General features: G+C 46.7%; 1 pseudogene; it reads left to right on the top strand.

Annotated features, from left to right (window-relative positions):
• Positions 1-256: 256 nt before the first annotated feature.
• On the top strand, positions 257-6,997 carry LOC119462350 (elongation of very long chain fatty acids protein AAEL008004-like; annotated as a pseudogene).
• The last annotated feature ends 3,627 nt before the right edge of the window (positions 6,998-10,624 follow it).

Raw genomic sequence — 10,624 nt, 5'->3', positions numbered from 1 at the left:
CTCAGCATCCCAACACCATAGCCACTGAGCAACCACGGCGGGGGGACTATTTAGGTGCTCTCCAGGACGCTTGCCTTCGAATCAAGCCCACCAAGCGCTTCTTCTTCGATTTTTCCTGCAATGACTCACTTGGGTCACGTCGTCAGATCAAAAATCAAAACCCCTGAGGCTGAACGCGAAGCTTTCGCCCATGCAAGCTGAATCAAAGCCTAAAGCCAACGACCACGCAACGAGGACAGAAATGCTGAGCGACCCGATGGCGATGCGGTATGTGATTTGAGTGCTTTGTTTAGGATTGTATTTTTGGAACGTTCAAGTTGAATGAAAGACCAATTCGTTAAGTTGCATAGCCTGTATTTTAGATCACCTCGCCGTGTTTACACGCACACACTCACACTTCACGGACTGCTGCCGTTGCCGATAGACGGGATCGGCCTTACGGGCACGATCGCGCTCGCGCTTACGTTCATATACGGCAGCCTCTTCTGCCGTGCGCTGCACCAGCGGCCTACCCATGATGACGGCCGGAATGCATTGCGTGAGCGCGCGTAGTGCAGTGCAGATATATACAGTTCGTCTGGGTAGCGTGGCGTTGCGTTCCCATTGTTCTATCGGTACAACTGCGAATATAACCAGTAGTGTTCTACGAGTACGTATCTCATGCGCCGTTGTTCTATTGTGAGCGCAGATGCGCAGCCATTGTTCTATTGTGTGCGCAGATGAGCAGATAGTTCCATTGTGCAAGTTGGCTTTCCTGCAGTGCGTTTTCGGCGCTCACGGACGAATCAGTGAGACCTAGAAGCTTCGCTTTAAAAGGCGTGAGCCCTGAGTCATCCAAGCTAGCATCCTCCTCCCACTATAGCCAAACAGCTAAAAAGTTCTCATGTTTACGTCGTATTTCAACGGCTTTGTCCCCGACTTGTGCATGAAGCTATCTTCGAAGTAACTTTCCTAACTGCGAAGTTGCTAAAATGTCGCCAGTTGTTCTGTCCGGACCTAAAGAAGTCTACAGTCGCTAAACTGAAAAATTTGTCGCTAGACAGACAAGAAAGGCACAAAATCTATAGACAAAATTTCTGACATGGCAACACGCTAAGAATGAATACTGTGGCTCATATGAAGATAGGATGATGAAGTCCAGAAGGAAAGAGCTAGGTTAATTGATAAAATGGCGACTAGATAAGAAATATTTTGGCTTTGTTTGAAGGACGCGCTGCTACATATGTATATATAGCAGCGCGCACTTCCAACAAGCCCAAATATCTCTTTATCTATAATATATATATATATATATTATATATTATTATAATATACTGAAGCTAAGAAACATAGACACCCAGGACAACATAGGGGACTTACTTACTTATTCATTTAATCAAAGCAATGATAAATTAATGAAAATGAAAGTGGATGAAAACACAACTTGCCGCAAGTGTGGAACGATCCCACGTCTTCGCATTACGGTGCGATGCTCTTACCAATTGAGCTACCGCGGCGCCGATTTTCCATCCACTTCCTCCACATCTACAGCTCTAGTAGTAAAAACCTAAATACCCCGAAGTAATTCCTCTATACAAGTAATTGTACAAGTAATTTCCCCTATGTTTGTCCTCGTGTCTATTTTTGTTGGCTTCTTTGACAAGATTAACAAAAATCGGGACCCTCGCTTCCCTCTGTTCTCGTTCAGAATAATATAGTTCGGAAAGAAGGAGAACACTCCCGAAAAAACCTGGATCTCTCCAGTTCAATCCCTTAACCCACCCTACCTACCACCTGGCCAAACATAATTGGGCTGCATGTCAGAGGTGATATTAAAAAATGTATTTTCGAACTAAAAAACAATCCAATGACATACTGCACTCGTCCCCCATTATTTCACGCAGTGTTTAATTTGCCGCCAGATACGTCCAATCTCAGCCATCTCTGCAAGACCGCTGAAAGGAACAGCGCGCTCTTCTTTGGCAGCACGGCCGCCTACCTACCAAGAGCATAGCCGTGCGCCCTCCCTCTCTGTGCCGGGCAAACGTTTACATTCGTGGTTACGCAAAAAGTTGCACGCAGTTCCACGGCGCGCGCGCGCGCCGACGACACCTGATAGGCATAACGGTCGCGGCCGAGCTTTCAAAGCGGGGCGTCCTGCAGGGCGTTCTTTCTCGGACACGGTCAAGGTGAACGGGACGCCGTGCCGCTCACGCACGCGCACGACAGTCCCGCCTTCCGATGGAACATAATGGCGGCGTTGCGACTCCGAGAAAGGTTCACGGAGCAGAGCGAGCTTGTCACATTTTTCCGCCAAAGCGCTACTCACAAGCCAGATGCCAAATATAAGCAAAGGAAAAAAAACATAACGAAAGAACAATAAAAGTGCGGAAAGCACATCCCGCTCTAATGGAGTGAGTGACAGCGCTCGCTTATCCCCCCCCCCTTTTTTTTTTTTTCAGTAGAGGAAGTCGCGGAGGGGTAGTGGTCACCAGAACAATGGTCACTCCTTTAAACCCCGCTCTACCCAGCTTACCGGAGTTCGCGGTGCTCTTGCTACTCCATTATTACGGGCTAGCTCCGGGAAAAAACGGACGAAGTGCGAGAATCCGCAGATAGGGGCCCGCCATAAAACCGTTTCCTTCCATTCTCCTTCAATGGAGACTTTTACCCCCACGTCGACGGTCCTTCCGTTCGCGAAAAGCCCGGAGGAGCGTCAGGGTTCGTTCGAACGTGGACGCGCACCAACCGCAGAGCTGGGAACTGAGTGGGACTCCGAGTTTCGACACGTCAACATTCCCGGCAGTTTGAGCGTTATATAGGTAGGTGGATTAATCGATGCGACGTGTTTTCTATAGAGTTTTTTTTTTTTTTCTTACGAGAACCTATTTGCCAATCGGCAATTTGCGAGGCTGCGTCCCAAAGCAAGAGTTTTGTGACACGTTTCTGTGTTCGGCGATACCTTGCGTCGAAATAACGTTTTTACGTGCGTTCGTTGTACATGTTCAGGTGTGGTTGCTTCTTCGGAGCTGTAAGTTACTACTCACTTGAAGTATTCGCTATTGTGGTGTATATATATATATACATATATATATATATATATATATATATATATATATATATATAGATATATATATATTTGTAACGATGTTGAGGAACACAGGTTACAAAACAACGATATTTATTAAGGCGATCCTGTGCCCACGACTAAAATCACTGCGGGTCGTGAAGAATGCCCGCAGTCGCGTTCTAAAACTGGCGTCCACCGTCTTCTCTTTTTTTCTCGAGTCCTGCCTCGTGCGCGTGGCGCATGCGAGCCGGGTTCAAACGGGTGCTCGTGCCACGAAGATCGCTGCCTGTTGTTGCTGACAACACCACGGTACGGCCTGCACAATGTCCATACGAAGGGTGCGCAACTTAAATGTGGCCAAGTTGTCACGGCAATGTGTATATATTATTATATATATATATATATATTATATGTGTGTGTGTGTGTGTGGTGTTGGTGCGTGTGCGTGTGCGTGTGTTGTGTGTGTGGTGTGTGTGTGTGTGTGTGTGTGTGTGTGTGTGTGTGTGTGTATAAGGTCGCATGTGCACAGAATGCTTGCACCAGCAAACGGGTTTGTACAACTTGTACGCTGACCGATAAAGTCGTGTCGGTAAGCAGACCTCTGGTCTGCGTAAAATAAGAATAGCGAATAAATTTGCACAGAAACATGAAAAAAAAATATCAAGTCGCAGGTATCCCGGCCCACCAACTTGTTAAAGGAATGACCACTATAGTCGCTTGATTCTTAGATTTACTTTATTTTCGCTGATTTATCGATTCGGCATGTGCCGGTGTGTGCGTGCCTGCTCTACTTGGCCCACCCTCTAGAAGTGCCATTGTCACACCAGAAGTACAGAATGCTTACAGGTAGCGAAATGTGCACCGTACTTCCATGTGCATAATACACCTGCCATCGTCATTCATTACCTCGGCAGCTTTATATACGTCGCCTGCGTCCTCCTGCACATTTGAGCATGGCTTATGAGCGGTGTAGTTGCAGAAACATAAAAAACGGCATGATATTAAGCTTACGGCCTTTGTGGTGGATAACATACGCACTACGTGAGGTGCAAGCTGCATATGATGAAAGTACAGGATTTTAATTAACCACGTCACTAGAGCTTTCGCTTCAAACAAATTCCACACGTGTGTTGTACCTGCACAACTTTATTATCTATTCTAACAATGCAACAGTACCCACGAAGAGGGCCATATTTATGAGGAGGCTTTCTGCCTGCTCATGGGAAAGTCTTTCGTTGCTGTACTTCCGGCAAATGCAACGTGCCGGAAAGATTGATAACCCATTGAAGCATATAGCCAAACGTCGGAACTCCACATGGGTTGCATCCGGAAACACGTGGTGCAGAGGCCATGGCATGCCATTCTGCGAGCCATGCAGTGAAACGCATCGTGCAGGCAAGCAGCACGCCTTACACGATTAAACTCGGAGAAGCACGGATTGGCCGCAGGCAGTAACGATTAAATGAACGTTACATTCTGTATTGACCAACCATAATAGATAAGTTGCTAAATGCATTTTGATACCGGGTACGAGGTCGTGGATTCAATTCCTTGCGACGGAGGCCGCATTCCGATGGTGGCGGAATGCAAAGGCGCTGGTGTACTTATATTTTGGCGCACGTTAAAAAAAAACCTAGGTGGCGAATAATAATCAACAGTCTTCCACTATACAGAGTTTCTCACAGCGTCAATCAATCAATCGATCAATCAAGTTTACTCCAAAGAAATGTTTCATGTGTCGCGACAGGGACCACCGTGTTCAATGCCCAATTGACACTGATAGCACTGAAACATGAAAAAGAAACTACAGTTGCTTCTTACGTAATTATTTCAAATGTCAGCAAGGCCAGCTTTCCGAGGTTGGTAGCCTTTCGGGAACGGAATCACATTATATCATCATATAATCATTGTTGCCACGACAAGTAGCAGTGCGTATGCGCTTGAGCGATGGTGGCTGCCATTGCGCAAGCAGCTGGCTCGTAACGTTTCCGCCACGTCGCAACTTGATATATACAAAGCTTTTGAAAGGCATAGTATTTGTGTATGTCTTGTAGCGGGTGGGGAAATAGCATTTTGAGTTGGGCCGGTGAATGATCTGTTGAATGGTCGCTCATTACCCACTCATGACAGCTCATACCTATACCCTTTGGTTCTGTATTTTAAAAAAAAGAAAACACTTCAGCGCAGGTTCTGTGACCGGTGAAAGAACAGATGCATTCTGGCACATTGTAACCAGGTAAATTTTAAGGTATTTAGTATGTGTTATGCCGAGCGACTTAACGCATGCAAACGGGTTTTTTCACGATAACGCCAAACACGCATTACCGAAAGGCGGACGATTGAAGCGGTGTTCTTCGCCATTTAAATTGTCTAAAATTATGCTGGCAAAACCAGCTTTCGTGGTGAACATTTATGGTGAGCAACTCCGGCAAGTTTCTATGGCAATATTTCAATAATGCTTTCTCTCTATCGTTTACGCACTGTATTTCCCGTTTTCGTTTCGCATGATTTTTCTCATGGTCACCGTTTTTTTTTTTTTTACTTCGTGCTTAAATTTCATCTGCGGCAGCCTCAGTTGTTTTATCGTTCTTTTATCGGTCGCATATTTTTACTTTGTACTTTACTTGTCTCCGAGATTTAACAGCGCCGCAATGCTGCTCGTCGTTAAATGTATTCTGGTGACATTGCGTATTGTAGCTCTTTCGGTATACGGTGCCAATAAGCGCCTTCTTATTTTCTGACCACGCAATACCCGCCAGCGCCAACCGAGTCCGCCATGAAGCCCAGCGTGCCGCCATGATTTCAGCCTAAACCCAATCACGCTGTCCCGCTCGATCCGTCAGATGGGCGACCCCAGGACTCGAGAATACCCGCTCGTGCTGGAGCCCCTGTTCGTCGTGACGCTCCTGGCCGCCTACCTCTACTTCGTTAGGTGGCCGGCCCGCGCTGGATGAAGAATCGGGAGCCGTTCCGCATACTCAACATCGTGCGCGTCTACAACTTGGCGTTGGTGCTCATCAACCTGCGGTTCCTCTACGTGGTACTTCAGTTCACCTACCTGCCCGGCGGCCAGTACAACCTCTGCCAGGGCATCACCGGTCAAATGACCGACGACATGCGCGAGTACTACCGCACGGCTACGTGTACACGGTGTCCCGCTACATGGCCCCTCCTGGAACCGTCTTCTTCGTCGTGCTGCGCAGAAGTTCACCCACGTGACCCACCTGCACGTGATCCACCACACCATCGTGGTCGGCAACGTCTGGTTCTACACGCTGTTCGCGCCCGAGGGCCAGGTCGCGCTGGGTGTTTTTCTGAACGTCTTCGTCCCACGTCGTCATGTACTCGTACTACTTCCTGGCCACGCTGGGGCCCGGCGTGCGAATTACCTCTGGTGGAAGAAGTACCTGACCACCATGCAGATCGTGCAGTTCGTCATCATAATCGTTCACATGTCCATTCCGCTGTTCGTGGAGTGCGGCTTTCCGAAGAAGCTCATCATCATGGGAAACCTGCAGACGTTCCTGATACTCTGTTTGTTCATCAACTTCTACATCAAGACTTACCTCGCCAGGCCTAGTCACCCCGCTCGGCAGGACATTGATGGTGTGAAGGACGCCGTAGGCGAACCACTAAGAAATGTGAAGAGCGACTAAAGGCCGCATGCTTGGGCCGGATGACCTCAAACCCCTTGAACCTTTACGATGACCTTTGAAAGCTTCTGCCAAGAGCTTCGAAGACGTGCCTGTGGTGTAGAACGCATCATCAGATCGCATTTCCGGAGTGCTGATAGGTACCTTAAGAAGCACTGACTGTTCGGTAGTCTTTAACTCGTATTCACGCATGATGCTGACTACAAACACGAAACAGACAGCACTCGCAATTAGGTAGCTCTGGCTTGTTCGTATAACGTGTTACCCTTCAAGGAATACATGGTCGGTGAAGGCACGGATAACAGCCACAACACTGGTAGCGACACCTTGTGCTGGATTGTCGTACGACAACGCGGTAGAAACGTTTCTTTGCCGCATGAGTACTTCCGTCGAAGCAAAAAGAACTGCATGTGGACGAAGACATCGCTGGTGGCGCTTTACACCAACAGCTGAGTAGTATGTGCGTAGTTACTCGCTAAAACCTTGTGTCCTCTCTGGTTCTGCACATGCACCGCTCGATGGAAACTGAGTGACAAGGTGGCGCCGCTAGCACGGCTGCTCACGCCTACGTCCCTATTTTTAACCGATATTCTGTGTAATGCCATGCTAATACGCGTGATGATCATTTTTAAATTTTACGGAATTTTCAGATTGGCTGTGACAGGTGGCATAATTCTTGTTGAAATGAAACATCCGAATCGGCGGACATTACTAGCGCAACAAATGGCAGCACATAATAAACTAATTAACTTCCTAACTAATTACCTTACGGCACGTATTGCTATTGACAAATTGTAGCCGGTGAGCTTGGAGGACCTATCCACTTGAAATAAATTTCCAGGATGACACCAGTTTCGAGATATTAATTTCCAAAGTTGGGGACGAAATACACAGGCGTTCCAGCTACTTTTGTGTTTCAATGCATAAAAGATCGTTTTGTTAAAAGAGTTAAGTGGAAAAGTGCACTTTACTGTGAATTTGATGGCGCATATCTCCCCACTGTTGTCATTCTGGAAATTCATTCCAAGCACATATGCCTTGCAAACTCAATTCGTGAATTACAATATGTTCCGGAAAGTAATTAATGAAGAACTACATATGTACATATATATATTTGCTTTTCCTTGAAGAGCCCACAACTTCCCTCAGACAGAGCATATGACATGACGCTACTTTTAGATGTTTTGAACTCGCAGAGAAAATTATCTAACTGCAATAAAACAATTTCAGCAATAGAATTCAGGTAGTAAGAGGTTAACCCTCTGTGAGACAGGCACAATAACCTCGTGCAGACGACCTTACGTATTTCTTGATCAAGCCTCCAGATAACTCAACCAAAGTGGTACGTTTTGCAGTTTCCAGCTTGACCTCTACTTTCATGGCAACTTCATTACGGCTGTGGCAAAGTACAGGTAAAGGTGCTCCCTCTTTTCCGCTAACGCATGTTAACTAATGTTAAGAGATGTTAACATTCTTGGCATATGTCCCTCCCGAGATCATCCACCATCGTGCAAGGAAAAAGTGCGTTGCTCGGATGAAAAAAAAAAATAACTTGTGATAGAAGGATAGGAATGGAGAGCAAGGGCTGTGTGTTTTCTACGCGCCACTAATAACGCAGCGACATACAAAAAGCATATGTCATTGGTCGTGTATAAAGTGTTATTACCTTGGTGCTTATTTGTCTGTCTTCGCTTCTTTTCGATTTTATTGCCTCTTTAATTAAGTGATGAAAGTTATTCATGCCACTGACGAACACGCAGATTTTGGGGCATGCCAAAGCAAAAACAAAATTGTTTTATCTGCCTGCGCCAACGCACTTCAGCGACAGTTTGGGCACAGATGAAGATAACGAAAGATAAAAAAGAACAACGACGCGTACCATATGTTATCAGCCCAAACCCCCGTGATGTCGTGATCCCTCGTTGTTCATTGTCAAAACACCAAGATATCGTATTTGACGCTAACGGTAACCGAAAGACCACGTAGTGTGTAATATTTTCCTGCGAAAAAAAAAATCTGAAGGGTAAGTAACTTCAAACGGTAATATTGTAATGCATCTACTGAACGGAGTCGGGTAGGTAATCACTCCTTTCAAGCCCGTACTGAGTGGCCAACTGGTCCGAAGCCCGAGCTAGCCTCTAGCTTCGAAACCTCTTCGCGCCCGACGGTGATCCGAAAGCCTGAACCAACTGTTGGTAAAGTTAAGCACCTTCAGGTCACATGTATTTCTTCATTTCAGTGAGCTCTACGCGCACCCTATAATATTTCCCCGTTGTTTTACAACTCGAACTATACCAGCTTAACATTTGGTGAAGTCACCCTTGTCTGATTGCTCCCGTACGTTTCATTCTTTAAATTTTTGTTTCGAGGGTTCCCTGAACGGAATTTATGCCCTCTGTGGAACGCGTATGGCTGTTTGAATAACGCCGGCCGGTGCCGGTTTGTGCACTAGCCGGGCGTAGTTCCGAGTCTACAAACCATTTGGGCAAAACGAGCCTCGCAACTAAAGCTTTATTACACGAAAAAAAAAAGACGTATTCCAATTCAGACCATATGCCTGAGGGCCACAACCAAATAAGAAGGAACCCCACCTGAAGCATGGGAAGCAATAATGCTCCGGGACCAGAGCCTGGAGGTTCAACTTCGGGCCATCGAAAGAGCCGAGGAGGTGGCTGTGAGGCATCGCCTGGTAGCCACCCCTCAATAAGCCAAATTGATGAAAGGAAGTTGTTTCTTCCTCCTCCTCAACCACTCCGCAGGGGTAAGTGTCGGCAAGAGAAAAAAATACAACAAGGAAAATTGAATAAACGCAGCGACAATAAAGCGTAAGATAACTTATGCGAGCTCCTAGGAAATATTACTGTATTGTAATATTATTACACCTCACTGCGAAATCACTGAGGGCAGATTGATGCGCGATTCACATGCTTCTTGAATAAAAAAAAAAAGCTTCCATCAGTTCTCGATCAAAGTACGATTATGCTTATGGAAAACAGTTATCATATCAAACGCCGACGCACATTTGTAAAGCTTGCATGGGACATCATGATAATACCCATAATTTGTGCGTAATTTGTTACTATAGTTCCTCGGCATCTTACATTTAAGCGAGTCTGATCAGCGTAAACGATCCCGCCAGACATGGTAACCTGGCCCAGAAGAGGCCGCTTACAATCGCACATATTTCTTAACATGCTTAACATGCCACCCGCCGGGGTGGCTCAGTCAGCTAAGGCGTTGCGCTGCTGGACACGAGATCGCGGGATCGAATCCCGGCCGCGGCGGCCGCATTTCGATGGAGGCGAAATGCAAAAACGCCCGTGTGCTTGCGTTGTAGTGCACGTTAAAGAACCCCAGTTGGTCAAAATTAATCCGGAGCCCTCCACTATACGGCGTGCCTCATAATCAAAACTGGTTTTGGCACGTAAGACCCCAGAAAGAAGATTTCTTAACATGCTGAATGGAGCATTCGTGATTCTAAGCGGACCAATGAAATAGGTTGACTGAGCATCCTTTGCAATGGCACGTTTTTGAGTGGAATGCAGCGCCATGGCACCACCTGCATGCTATTTCAGAATTCCAAACATGCGGCCACATGCTGTGCCAGTCGTCGGCTTCGTCATTGGCTCAGACGCCGCCGTTATCGATGGTATTGGTCACAAAGGAAGAATGGCACACTAAATGGATTGTTACAAAATAAGGCCCCGGATTGTTTCCCGGCGTCTCCATACAAAGCACGTGCCTAGCCAAAGATTTGAAGATGAGCTTAAATGTAGTGTAAAGCGCTACATGCGGCCATTCATTGAACTCGGAGTTTGTGTGGCTAAAGGTACTGCGTCAATACTGGGCTAAAGTCAGCAAAATAACGCCCACTGTGTCGCATATTCTAGCGTGTGATCGTACGAAACCGCCCTGCGTACGC

This window comes from Dermacentor silvarum, chromosome 8 (genome assembly GCF_013339745.2).
Source record: "Dermacentor silvarum isolate Dsil-2018 chromosome 8, BIME_Dsil_1.4, whole genome shotgun sequence".
NCBI classification, from domain to species: Eukaryota; Metazoa; Arthropoda; class Arachnida; order Ixodida; family Ixodidae; genus Dermacentor; species Dermacentor silvarum.
The sequence above is the reverse complement of the archived record's forward strand: the minus strand, read 5'-3'. Positions and strand labels throughout refer to the sequence as shown.